The sequence below is a fragment of the Convolutriloba macropyga genome, chromosome 7, assembly GCF_964194025.1.
Source record: "Convolutriloba macropyga chromosome 7, txConMacr16.3, whole genome shotgun sequence".
NCBI classification, from domain to species: domain Eukaryota; kingdom Metazoa; phylum Xenacoelomorpha; order Acoela; family Convolutidae; genus Convolutriloba; species Convolutriloba macropyga.
Window position 1 is genome coordinate 53617937 of NC_134474.1, and position 11426 is coordinate 53629362.

The following is an 11426-nucleotide window of genomic DNA, read 5'->3' on the forward strand; positions in this document are numbered from 1 at the left end:
AAGTTGCCGGGTACCGTAAGCGACAAACGTTGTCTTGGAGATCTTCTACTTGGACGATTTCAAAAACTCAGAGGAGTCCCCGATTTGGATTTTCTTGGGTCAAACGAACTGGTGCTTTTTATATATCTATGTGGGTTGAAGTTTATTCATAGCGAAATCAACAATGACATTGAAAAGCAACAGTTTTGTTAAGAAAACTGAAGAGCTATTTGACGTTACACGTAAAATTGAAGATGAAGATGCGGCTTCTATTAACCCTGAGGAATTGTAAGAGACCCTAGTCAAGAGATATAATGAGATTTTTGGCTCCTCAACATTCAAAAAAAGGTTCTCAATTGGTGCCTTCGTTAAAAAAATCAAGCAAAGATGAAAGTGCTTTTGAGGTCTGGAACTAAAATTGGACGAACTCCAAAAAAAACTTGAAACAGAAGTGAGCATCGTTTTTAACCAGGTTTGTTGAGAAAATTGAAGAGCTTTTTGATCCTAAAAGTGAGATTGAAAATGAAGATGCGGCTTCTATGAAACATATGGAAACCTCAGAGGCTCTAGTCAACAGATATTATGAATTCTTCGGCTCCTTAACACTTAAAAACAGGTTCTCAATTGATGTCTTCAAAAACATCAAGCAAAGGTATACAAAGTATTGGATCTAAAATTGCACGAACTCGAAAAAAAACGCGAAGCAGAAGTGAACATTGCAAGGAAGCATCTTGAATTAAAAAATAGTTGCAATAGAAACTCAGCATCTTGAGGAGGAACATCACAGGCGGTTATCTACCACTCCACTCGAACAAATAGAGTTTATGAAATCCTCATCAGCGTGCAGTGTGCAAACCGCCAATCTTAACTGTATCACTGAGAAAAACAAAGTCAAGAGGAACAAACCTGTTCAGAATTGGTTTAACTCGCCACTGCCTGGGAACCTTGCAGTCGTAGAAAATGAATTAGGTTCGTACATTTCCAGTTACATCGCCCAATCAAATCAAACCGAAAATATACGAACTTAGTTCATTTACTACGACTGCAAGGCTCCCAGGCAGTGGCGAGTTAAACCAATGCTGAACAGGTTTGTTGCTCTTGACTTTGTTTTATCAACAACAGTTTTTTCATGCCGGCGCAAGTCAAAGGACTTTTCAGCCTTCAAAATTTTAGCTTGCAAACTCTTCTAATAATAATAACATGTCTTTTATTTGTGCCATTCTGCTCGAATGATTTTTTGTATATGAAATGCCCGGCTAATAGATTTCTTTTGCGTTTAAACTAACAGTCAAGGACAAAATACAAGGAGGTTTATTGACACCAAGTTGGCTAAATTGACAGTAACTCCAACCAACATTAAATTATTCGAGCTTATAAAGTCAGTCCATACGTAAAAGAAGAAAAAAATGTAGGAGCAGACATATAATAACAAGGCTTTTCAAGAAGCAGGTCCACACCTAGCAGTCCTTGACCCTGGAACATATTGTTTCAAAATATTTGAATTTTTACTTGGACAGGATGTCACCCACGCCATCGATCCCGTAAACTAATTTGATGCCGACGAAAAATGTTCTTCATTCATTCATTGTTTATCCAACTTGTTCATGACTTGTTTCATGGCCAATAGGGAGCAAGAATTTGAGTTCGATAGTCAGTCAGCGAAATTGAACACAAGTTTTTGATAAAACCATATTGCACAAGGGAAAAAAATAATACATCGGGCTAATGACATCGAATTGCACAACAATTACTTCTCAGTACTGATTAAGAGAACAAAACTACAATACAAATCAGGAAGAATTAGACTTTGCTAGGCAGTAACTGTTATAGATGCTCGCAAGATTTAATGTCACCTCAATCGTGAACCGTTTTTACTTCACCATCCAAATTTTAACCCAAACAAGACCCGCAAGGTCCGTCGGGTACTCAATGAGACAGCTAAATATCACTACCTAGCCAGTAATAAATCACTTCTAACAGGATCTGGCCGGTATACAACAGAATCCAATCTATATACTCCTACGCTCCTGCGGTTCAGATAAAGTCTATTCGCCGTACGCCGTATCAGCCGAAATCGGAACAATGTTTTTGCTTCTTGGAGTACTAGTCAACTAAATGGTTTTTATTGTGGAAGAACTCATATCTAATCTTGTGGTGCATGAATGCACGCGGTATAAATTTGGGGCTAAAGTGTCGACCATTTGTGCGAACTACGTACTAGAACATACAACACAGAATAACGCTGCCGGGCACCCCTGAGCGGCAAACACCATCCGGGATACCTTGTATATGGACGATTTCGTAGACTCAGAGATTTTTCCTGAGATTGTTTTTAACTGCACGGAGAAACTGGTACCTTTTCTCCATCTAGATGGTTTAAAGTTCATTAAATTGTCAGCAATTTAAAAGATATGACTGTCATTTTTACCAGTCTTTACAATCTACTGACCTGAAAATGGTTACTTCATATAAAAAAATTTTCTCATGTTCTTTTGTTCAAGTGTGATCACAACAGCGCTGTTTTTTTTTGCTGAGCAGGGTTACCAGCAGCACCATCTCAAAACAGTTAACGCAACGCCTGCTAATATATATTGTCTCTTTGGTTTTCGACACTAATGGCATTGTATCACCTTTTCCATGGGATCCAGCTTAATGCTCAAAGAATCTCGCCATGTCAGGGGACGGCAATGAAATTAAAAATTACTGAAGGACACAATTGAGGGGTTCCTGTTCTTGTAAATTGGAATTTTACAACTTGGGACAATGACAAAAACAAGAAGCTACCCTTCAGTGCCGTTTCCAGGTCCTGAACTGCAAATGTTTAGAAATATTTTGAAGACATAAACTCTGCCATCGCATTTTTGAGCGCTCATATAACTAATCATTATGGTGAGGTTGAAGCAGAGCTAGCATTCCTCCTGGACAAGGCCCATGTTCCATTTATAAAAGTGGTTAAAGTTCCTAAGCTGATTTTGCAAGCTCCTGCTCAATGGACGCTGCGCGCTGCACGTTCGCATATGAATACACATGTAAGGGCCGTTACCGTAGATAAAACGTGTTTGTGTAATGACAGTACCATTGTCTTGCAATGAAGAAACTCGACTTATAAACACACTTTTTTCGATGCAAACCGTATATGTGAGATCCTGCTGTACACCAGGTTGACCAACGGAACCAAAACTTCACTTATGATATAATAGTGCTGTTGAATATTTGAGTACTAAAATTACTTACTGAAAACTGACGTCAATGAAATCAGCGTGACTTTATAATTAAGCAACAAAAAGATAGCTGCGTATGATCTTTAGTCTTATCCGCAACAAAACCGGCTAAAACATCCCTTAACCGGCTAAGTCTCGTTTTATAACTTTAATTCTTAACCAAACTACATTGTTTCTGCTCATAAAAGCTCTGTCTATTATTAACTCACAAAAAGTACAAAACAGTAGACAGCAGCATACCTGATCTTATTGACCGTTTTAGCTCTGTATTGGACCTGGTGGTCTCATACGCTCCTCTAGTTGGTTTCAACGGTTTCCCACAGGATCTGGCTGCTTTACAACAAACCTATTCACCATGCTCCTGCGCTCCTGCGGTTCTGCGGTTCAGGCAAAGTCTTTTCGCCGAATCAGTCAATATTGCACTAATCTTCTTGCATGTTGGAGTACTAGTCAACTAAACGGCTTTATATTGTGGGAGAACTCACATCTAATCTTGTGATGCACGAATTCATGCGGTGTATATTTGGGGCCGAAGAGTCGCCCACTTGTGCGGACTACGCACTATAACTTGCGGCACGTAATTGCGCTGCCTGTTACCCCTAAACAGTAAACACCATCCTGGAGATCTTCTACATGGACGATTTCATAGGCTCAGAGAATTCCCCATAGGTTGCTTTTAATAGACAAAAAAAATTGTTGATATATTCTATTTAACTGGGTTGATGTTTATTAAATTGTAAGCATTGTAACAGATATGGCTGGCAAATTTACCAGTCCTACAATCTACCGACTTGAAAACGATGACTTCATCTGAAGAAGTTTTCTCATCTTCTGGGACTCAAGTGTGATCACAACAGTGTTGTTCTTCTTGTGAGCAGGGGTAACAGCAGCGCAATCACAGAAAAATTAACGTAACGCCTGGTAAGCCTGGTAATAATTTTGTATCTCTTTGGATTTCGACGCTAATGGCCTTTGCCTTGTGGCACCTTTTGCCCTGGGTGAAAGCTTAAAACACAATGATTTTCTTCTTATCAGTTGAGAGCGTTGAAATGACGATTTACTGAAAGACACAATTGGTGGGTCCCTATCGCTAAGTTTGACTTCTACAGTTTGTCACAATGACAACACCAGGAAAATACTTTTCAAAACCATTTCAAGGTCATCAACTGCACATGTTTAGCGATAGCTTGCAAGACATAAATACTGTCTTTTTATTTGTGAGAGCCCAATTAACATCTCAATCTGGTGATGTTGAAACAGAGGTAGCATTCCTACTGGACAAGGCCCGCGTTCCATTTATGAAGGTGATTAATTTTCCTAAGCTGGAACGGCAAGCTGTTGCTCAATGGACGTTGCACGCTGCACGTTCGCATAAGAATTGCTCCGCGCAATGGCCACTACCGTGGACAAAGTGTACGTGGGTAGAGACGGTACAACTATCTTTCAATGAATAAATTCAATTAATAATAACACTGTTCTCATTGCAAACCGTATATGTGAGATCATACTATACACCAGGTTGATCATTGGAACCACACTTTCAATTATGATATTCTGGTACTGGTGAATTTTTGAGAACTAAGATACATTCTTGCAAAAAACTGACGTCGTCAATGACATCAACCTGACTTCATAACTAGGTAAAAAAACAAAACAATCAAAATGTGAATTTGCATTTTTGAATTGACAACTTGATGGAATGGAAAACCTCCTGATAACGCCCATCACCATTATAATCTTTAGCTTTACAGATCGTTTTCTTTGTTTCCGTTACAGTCAAGATTAATTTAATTTATTGAACGGAGGCTTTTTTAAAAATCAGTATAATCTGCACCATAGGCTAAGGAGAATTTAGTCAGATGGACAACTGAAGTATAGGTTAGATGATTTTGATGATATCACTTAGAAAAACTGCCATTCGTCGATCACGAAGTAGCCGTTTACGATGAAAGTCAGTTTTAAAGTCACTTTAGCAGAGTAACGGACAGAACTTTGCTTGAGACACGGAAAACACAAGCTTTGACATCTGGCAATAATGGGATCTATTCTGTTTCCCCCATTCAGTTTTTTAAGTCCCCCAGCTACAAATTATATGTTGTTATATAGCAGATCGGTGTTTTTTTTGATAGTAGAAAAAAAGCAAAATTAGCTGTTACTATCCTTTTGCTCAAGTGTGATCACAACAGTGGTCAGTGGTGTTCTTCTTGTGTGCAGGGGTAACATCAGTGCAATCCGGGAATAGTTAACGGAACGCTTGGTAATATTTCTTTTTTATCTTTGGCTTTCGACGCTAATTGCCTTTGTCTTGTGGCGCCTTTCGCCATGCGTGCAAGCTTAAAACACAAAAATTTTCTTCTGATTAGTGGACTGCGTTGAAGTGACCATTTGCTTGAAAGACTCAAATGGTAGATCATGTCGTGGAAGTTTTAATACTTCAGTTTGCCACACTGACAATAACAACCAGCTACTATTCAGTACTGTCCGAAGGTCATCAACTGCACATGTTTAGCGATAGCTTGCAAGACATAAATAATGCTGTCTTATTTGTGAGAGCCCAATTAACATCTCAATCTGGTGTTGTTGAAACAGAGCTAGCATTCCTCCTGGACAAGGCCCGCGTTCCATTTATGAAGGTGATTAATGTTCCTAAGCTGGAACTGCAAGTTGTTGCTCAATGGACGTTGCACGCTGCACGTTCGAATAAGAATTGCGCAGCGCAATGGCCGTAACCGTGGACAATGTGTGCGTGTGTAGAGACAGTACAATTATCTCTCAATGAAAAAACCCAAATAACAAACACACTGTTACATTACAAACTGTATATGTGCGATCTTACTATACACCAGGTTGATCAATGGAACCACACCTTCAATTATGATATTCTGGTACTGGTGAATTTTTCAGAACTAAGACACATTCTTGCAAACAACTGACGTCGTCAATGACATCAACCTGACTTCATAACTAGCTAAAAAAACAAAACAATCAAAATGTGAATTTGCATTTTTGAATTGACAACTTGATGGAATGGAAAACCTCTTGATAACGCCCATCACGATTATAATCTTTAGCTTTACAGATCGTTTTCTTTGTTTCCGTTACAGTCAAGATTAATTTAATTTATTGAACGGAGGCTTTTTTAAAAATCAGTATAATCTGCACCATAGGCTAAGGAGAATATAGTCAGATGGACAATTGAAGTATAGGTTAGATGATTCTGATGATATCACTTAGAAAAACTGCCATTCGTCGATCACCAAGTAGCCGTTTACGATGAAAGTCAGTTTTAAAGTCACTTTAGCAGAGTAACGGACAGAACTTTGCTTGAGACACGGAAAACACAAGCTTTGACATCTGGCAATAATGGGATCTATTCTGTTCCCTCCCCCCTCCAGTTTTTTTAAGTCCCCCAGCTACAAATTATATGTTGTTATATAGCAGATCGGTGTTTTTCTTGATAGTAGAAAAAACAGCAAAATTAGCTGTTACTATCCTTTTGCTCAAGTGTGATCACAACAGTGGTCAGTGGTGTTCTACTTGTGTGCAGGGGTAACATCAGTGCAATCAGGGAATAGTTAACGGAAGGCTTGGTAATATTTCTTTTTTGTCTTTGGCTTTCGACGCTAATTGCCTTTGTCTTGTGGCGCCTTTTGCCATGGGTGCAAGCTTAAAATACAAAGATTTTCTTCTTATTAGTGGACAGCGTTGAAGTGACCATTTGCTTGAAAGACTCAAATGGTAGGTCATGTCGTGGAAGTTTTAATACTTCAGTTTGCCACACTGACAATAACAACCAGCTACTTTTCAGTACCGTCCGAAGGTCATCAACTGCACATGTTTAGCGATAGCTTGCAAGACATAAATAATGCCGTCTTATTTGTGAGAGCCCAATTAACATCTCAATCTGGTGTTGTTGAAACAGAGCTAGCATTCCTCCTGGACAAGGCACGCGTTCCATTTATGAGGGTGATTAATGTTCCTAAGCTGGAACGGCAAGCTGTTGCTCAATGGACGTTGCACGCTGCACGTTCACATAAGAATTGCTCCGCGCAATGGCCGCTACCGTGGACAAAGTGTACGTGGGTAGAGACGGTACAACTATCTTTCAATGAATAAATTCAATTAATAATAACACTGTTCTCATTGCAAACCGTATATGTGAGATCTTACTATACACCAGGTTGATCATTGGAACCACACTTTCAATTATGATATTCTACTACTGGTGAATGTTTGAGAACTAAGATACTTTCTAATTAAAAACTGACGTCGTCAATGACATCAACCTGACTTTATGACTAAGCAACAAAACGATAAATGCGTTTCATCTTTAGTCTTATCCGCACCAAAACTGGCTAAGGCAAAAATGATTTCCTTATTAGTGGACAACGTTGAAAAGACGATTTGCTTGAAAAACACAAATGGTGGGTCATGTCGTGGAAGTTGAAATACTTCAGTTTGCCACAATGACAATAACAAGTAGCTACTTCCCAGTACCGTCCGAATGTCATCAACCGCACATGTTTAGCGATAGCTTGCAAGACATAAATAATGCCGTCTTATTTATGAGAGCCCAATTAACATCTCAACCTGGTGTTGTTGAAACAGAGCTAGCATTCCTCCTGGACAAGGCACGCGTTCCATTTATGAAGGTGATTAATGTTCCTAAGCTGGAACGGCAAGCTGTTGCTCAATGGACGTTGCACGCTGCACGTTCGCATAAGAATTGCTCCGCGCAATGGCCGCTACCATGGACAAAGTGTACGTGGGTAGAGACGGTACAACTATCTTTCAATGAATAAATTCAATTAATAATAACACTGTTCTCATTGCAAATCGTATATGTGAGATCTTACTATACACCAGGTTGATCATTGGAACCACACTTTCAATTATGATATTCTACTACTGGTGAATGTTTGAGAACTAAGATACTTTCTAATTAAAAACTGACGTCGTCAATGACATCAACCTGACTTTATGACTAAGCAACAAACGATAAATGCGTTTGATCTTCAGTCCTATCCCCACCAAAACTGGCTAAGGCAAAAATGATTTCCTTATTAGTGGACAACGTTGAAAAGACAATTTGCTTGAAAAACACAAATGGTGGGTCATGTCGTGGAAGTTGAAATACTTCAGTTTGCCACAATGACAATAACAAGTAGCTACTTTTCAGTACCGTCCGAAGTTCATCAACTGCACATGTTTAGCGATAGCTTGCAAGACATAAATAATGCCGTCTTATTTGTGAGAGCTCAATTAACATCTCAATCTGGTGATGTTGAGACAGAGCTAGCATTCCTCCTGGACAAGGACCGCGTTGCATTTTTGAAGGTGGTTAATGATCCTAATCTGGAACTTCAAGCTGATGCTCAATGGACGTTGCACGCTTCACATTCGAATAAGATTTGCGCAGCGCAATGGCCGTTACCGTGAACAAAGTGTGCGTGTGTAGAGACAAAACAATTATCTTTCAATGAAAAAACTCAAATATTAAACATACTGTATTTATTGCAAACCGTATACGTCGTCAATGACATCAACCTGACATCAAAACGAAGTAAAAAAAACGATAACTGCATGACCTCTTTATTCGCATGCTTAACCAAACCCGCTAAGCCAAAAATGATCCCGTTAATCTTGTTCTATAACTTTAAATTCATTAAAACTCTTTTTTAATTGCCTTTAAAGACTCCGAGTGTTATTAACTCACAAAACGACGAAACAGTCGATAGCATCATAACGGAAACTTTTGATCCCGTCTTAGCTGTTTATCTGTTGTTGGACGGGAGTCACAAGTTCAATAAATTGTTCTGGTGGAATAAATCTTTGAAAAACTATAATCAGGGTGTCTATCAATTACAGAAAACAATTCAAGAACGCTACGACAACCTTAAAATGTGCTACTCACTGCGTTGCATCACGTCATGCTGTGTCTTATGCAGGAAATTGTGTGCGGCATCCACTCATCCCATCAAGGCAGACCTCTCATAAAAAAGATTCGCTTGCCAGTCTTCTCCCTTCACGAACACCAACTTTGTTTAATTTGGGCTAATTTAGGTTACCGTTGTTTGGTGGGTATTTCTATTACCTTGTTTGACCACTTGTTTGAATTGACGCATATGGGCACTAAGTGGAAGGTCAATCCAACCAAAGTGCCTCACAAAATTCGCATCTGGGTGAGTCCGGTCCGTAGCTTTTAAAGAGTACCAAACACAATCCCGAGCACACCTTGCTCCACAAATGAAGTCTTCAGATCTATTTTTATACGCATTGAACGAACGTTTGTTAAATTTCAATCTTCCCCAGGAACCAAGGATATTTCTTTTTTGGAAACCAAGCAACCGGATTTTTGTCAACCATTGGCGTTGACGAGTTTGGACCTCGTATTTGTAGCGTTTGAGCGCAGTCCTATTCAAATGCAATTTGGGCACGTTGGCTTTGTGGAATATGCACCAGCTCTGAAATATAGATCTGAGTTGCAGACGCCTGCAGATTAGCCCTTCAAGATCGGTGTTTTCTTCGATGGTAGAAAACAAGGCAAAATTAGGTGTTACTATCCTTTTTTGCGCCACACGTTCAAGTGGCGTGTGCACGTTGTTCGGTTCGCTTGAGCGTTTCCTCGTGTTCAGCTGTTCCTCATATTCCATACATATTCTTCCGGGCGGGAGCATAATTCTGAGTAAATTAAATAAGCCAATCAGTTTATGAGCCACTTTTTCCTGAGTTTCATGTACTTAAAATATGCCTAAACTACGTTCTGTTTTAAACCAATTAATAAAATCAATTACACAAACCTGGCCAGATAACCGAATAGTCACAGTAATTGTGAGCTACATTATTTTTTTTCAAAAAGGAATATAACTGTTTCTTGAAAAATTGCACTGACGATATTCAATCAAAATGTGAATTTGCATTTTTGAATTGACAACTTGATGGAATGGAAGCCTCTTGATAACGCTCATCGCGATTATAATCTTTAGCTTTACAGATCGTTTTCTTTGTTTCCGTTAAAGTCAAGATTATTTTATTTTATTGAACAGAGTCTTTTTCAAAAATCAGTGTAATCTGCACCATGAGCTAAGGACAAAATAGTCAGATGGACAACTGAAGTATGGGTTAGGTGACTCTGATGATATCACTTAGAAAAACAGCCATTCGTCGGTCGCCAAGTAGCGGTTTACGATGAAAGTCAGCTTCGAAGTCTTTTTAGCAGAATAACGGACAGAACTTTGCTTGAGACACGGAAAATGCAAGCTTTGACATCTGGCAATAATGGGATCTATTCTGTTTTGGCCCCCCTCCAGTGTTTTTCATGATCCCCAGTTACAAATTATTTGTTGTTATATAGCAGTTCGGTGTTTTTTTTCGATAGTAGAAAAAATGCAAAATTAGGTGTTACTATCCTTTTGCTAAAGTGTGATCACAACAGTGGTGTTCTTCTTGTGTGCAGGGTTAACATCAGTGCAATCATAGAATAGTTAACGGAACGCCTGGTAATATTTATTTTATATCTTTCGCTTTCGACGCTAATGGCCTTTGCCTTGTGGCACCTTTCGCTATGGGTGCAAGCTTAAAATACAAGGATTTTCACTTTATTAGTGAACAGCCTTGAAATGACGATTTGCTGAAAGACACAATTGGTGGGTCCCTGTCGTGGAAGTTGAAATACTTCAGTTTGCTACAATGACAATAACAAGTAGCTACTTCTCAGTACCGTCCGAATGTCAACAACCGCACATGTTTAGCGATAGCTTGCAAGACATAAATACTGCCGCCTTATTTGTGAGAGCTCAATTAACACCTCAATCTGGTGATGTTGAAACAGAGCTAGCATTCCTCCTGGACAAGGCCCGCTTTCCATTTATGAAGTTGGTTAATGTTCCTAAGCTGGAACTGCAAGCTGTTGCTCAATGGACGTTGCACGCTGCACGTTCGAATAAGAATTGCGCAGCGCAATGGAAGTTACCGTGGACAAAGTGTGCGTGTGTAGAGACAGTACAATTATCTTTCAATGAGAAAAATCAAATATTAAGCATACTGTTTTATTACAAACCGTATATGTGAGATCTTACTATACACCAGGTTGATCAATGGAACCACTCCTTCAATTACGATATTCTAGGACTGGTGAATATTTGAGAACTAAGATACATTCTTACAAAAGAACTGACGTCGTCAATGACATCAACCTGACTTTACAACTAAATAACAAAACGATAA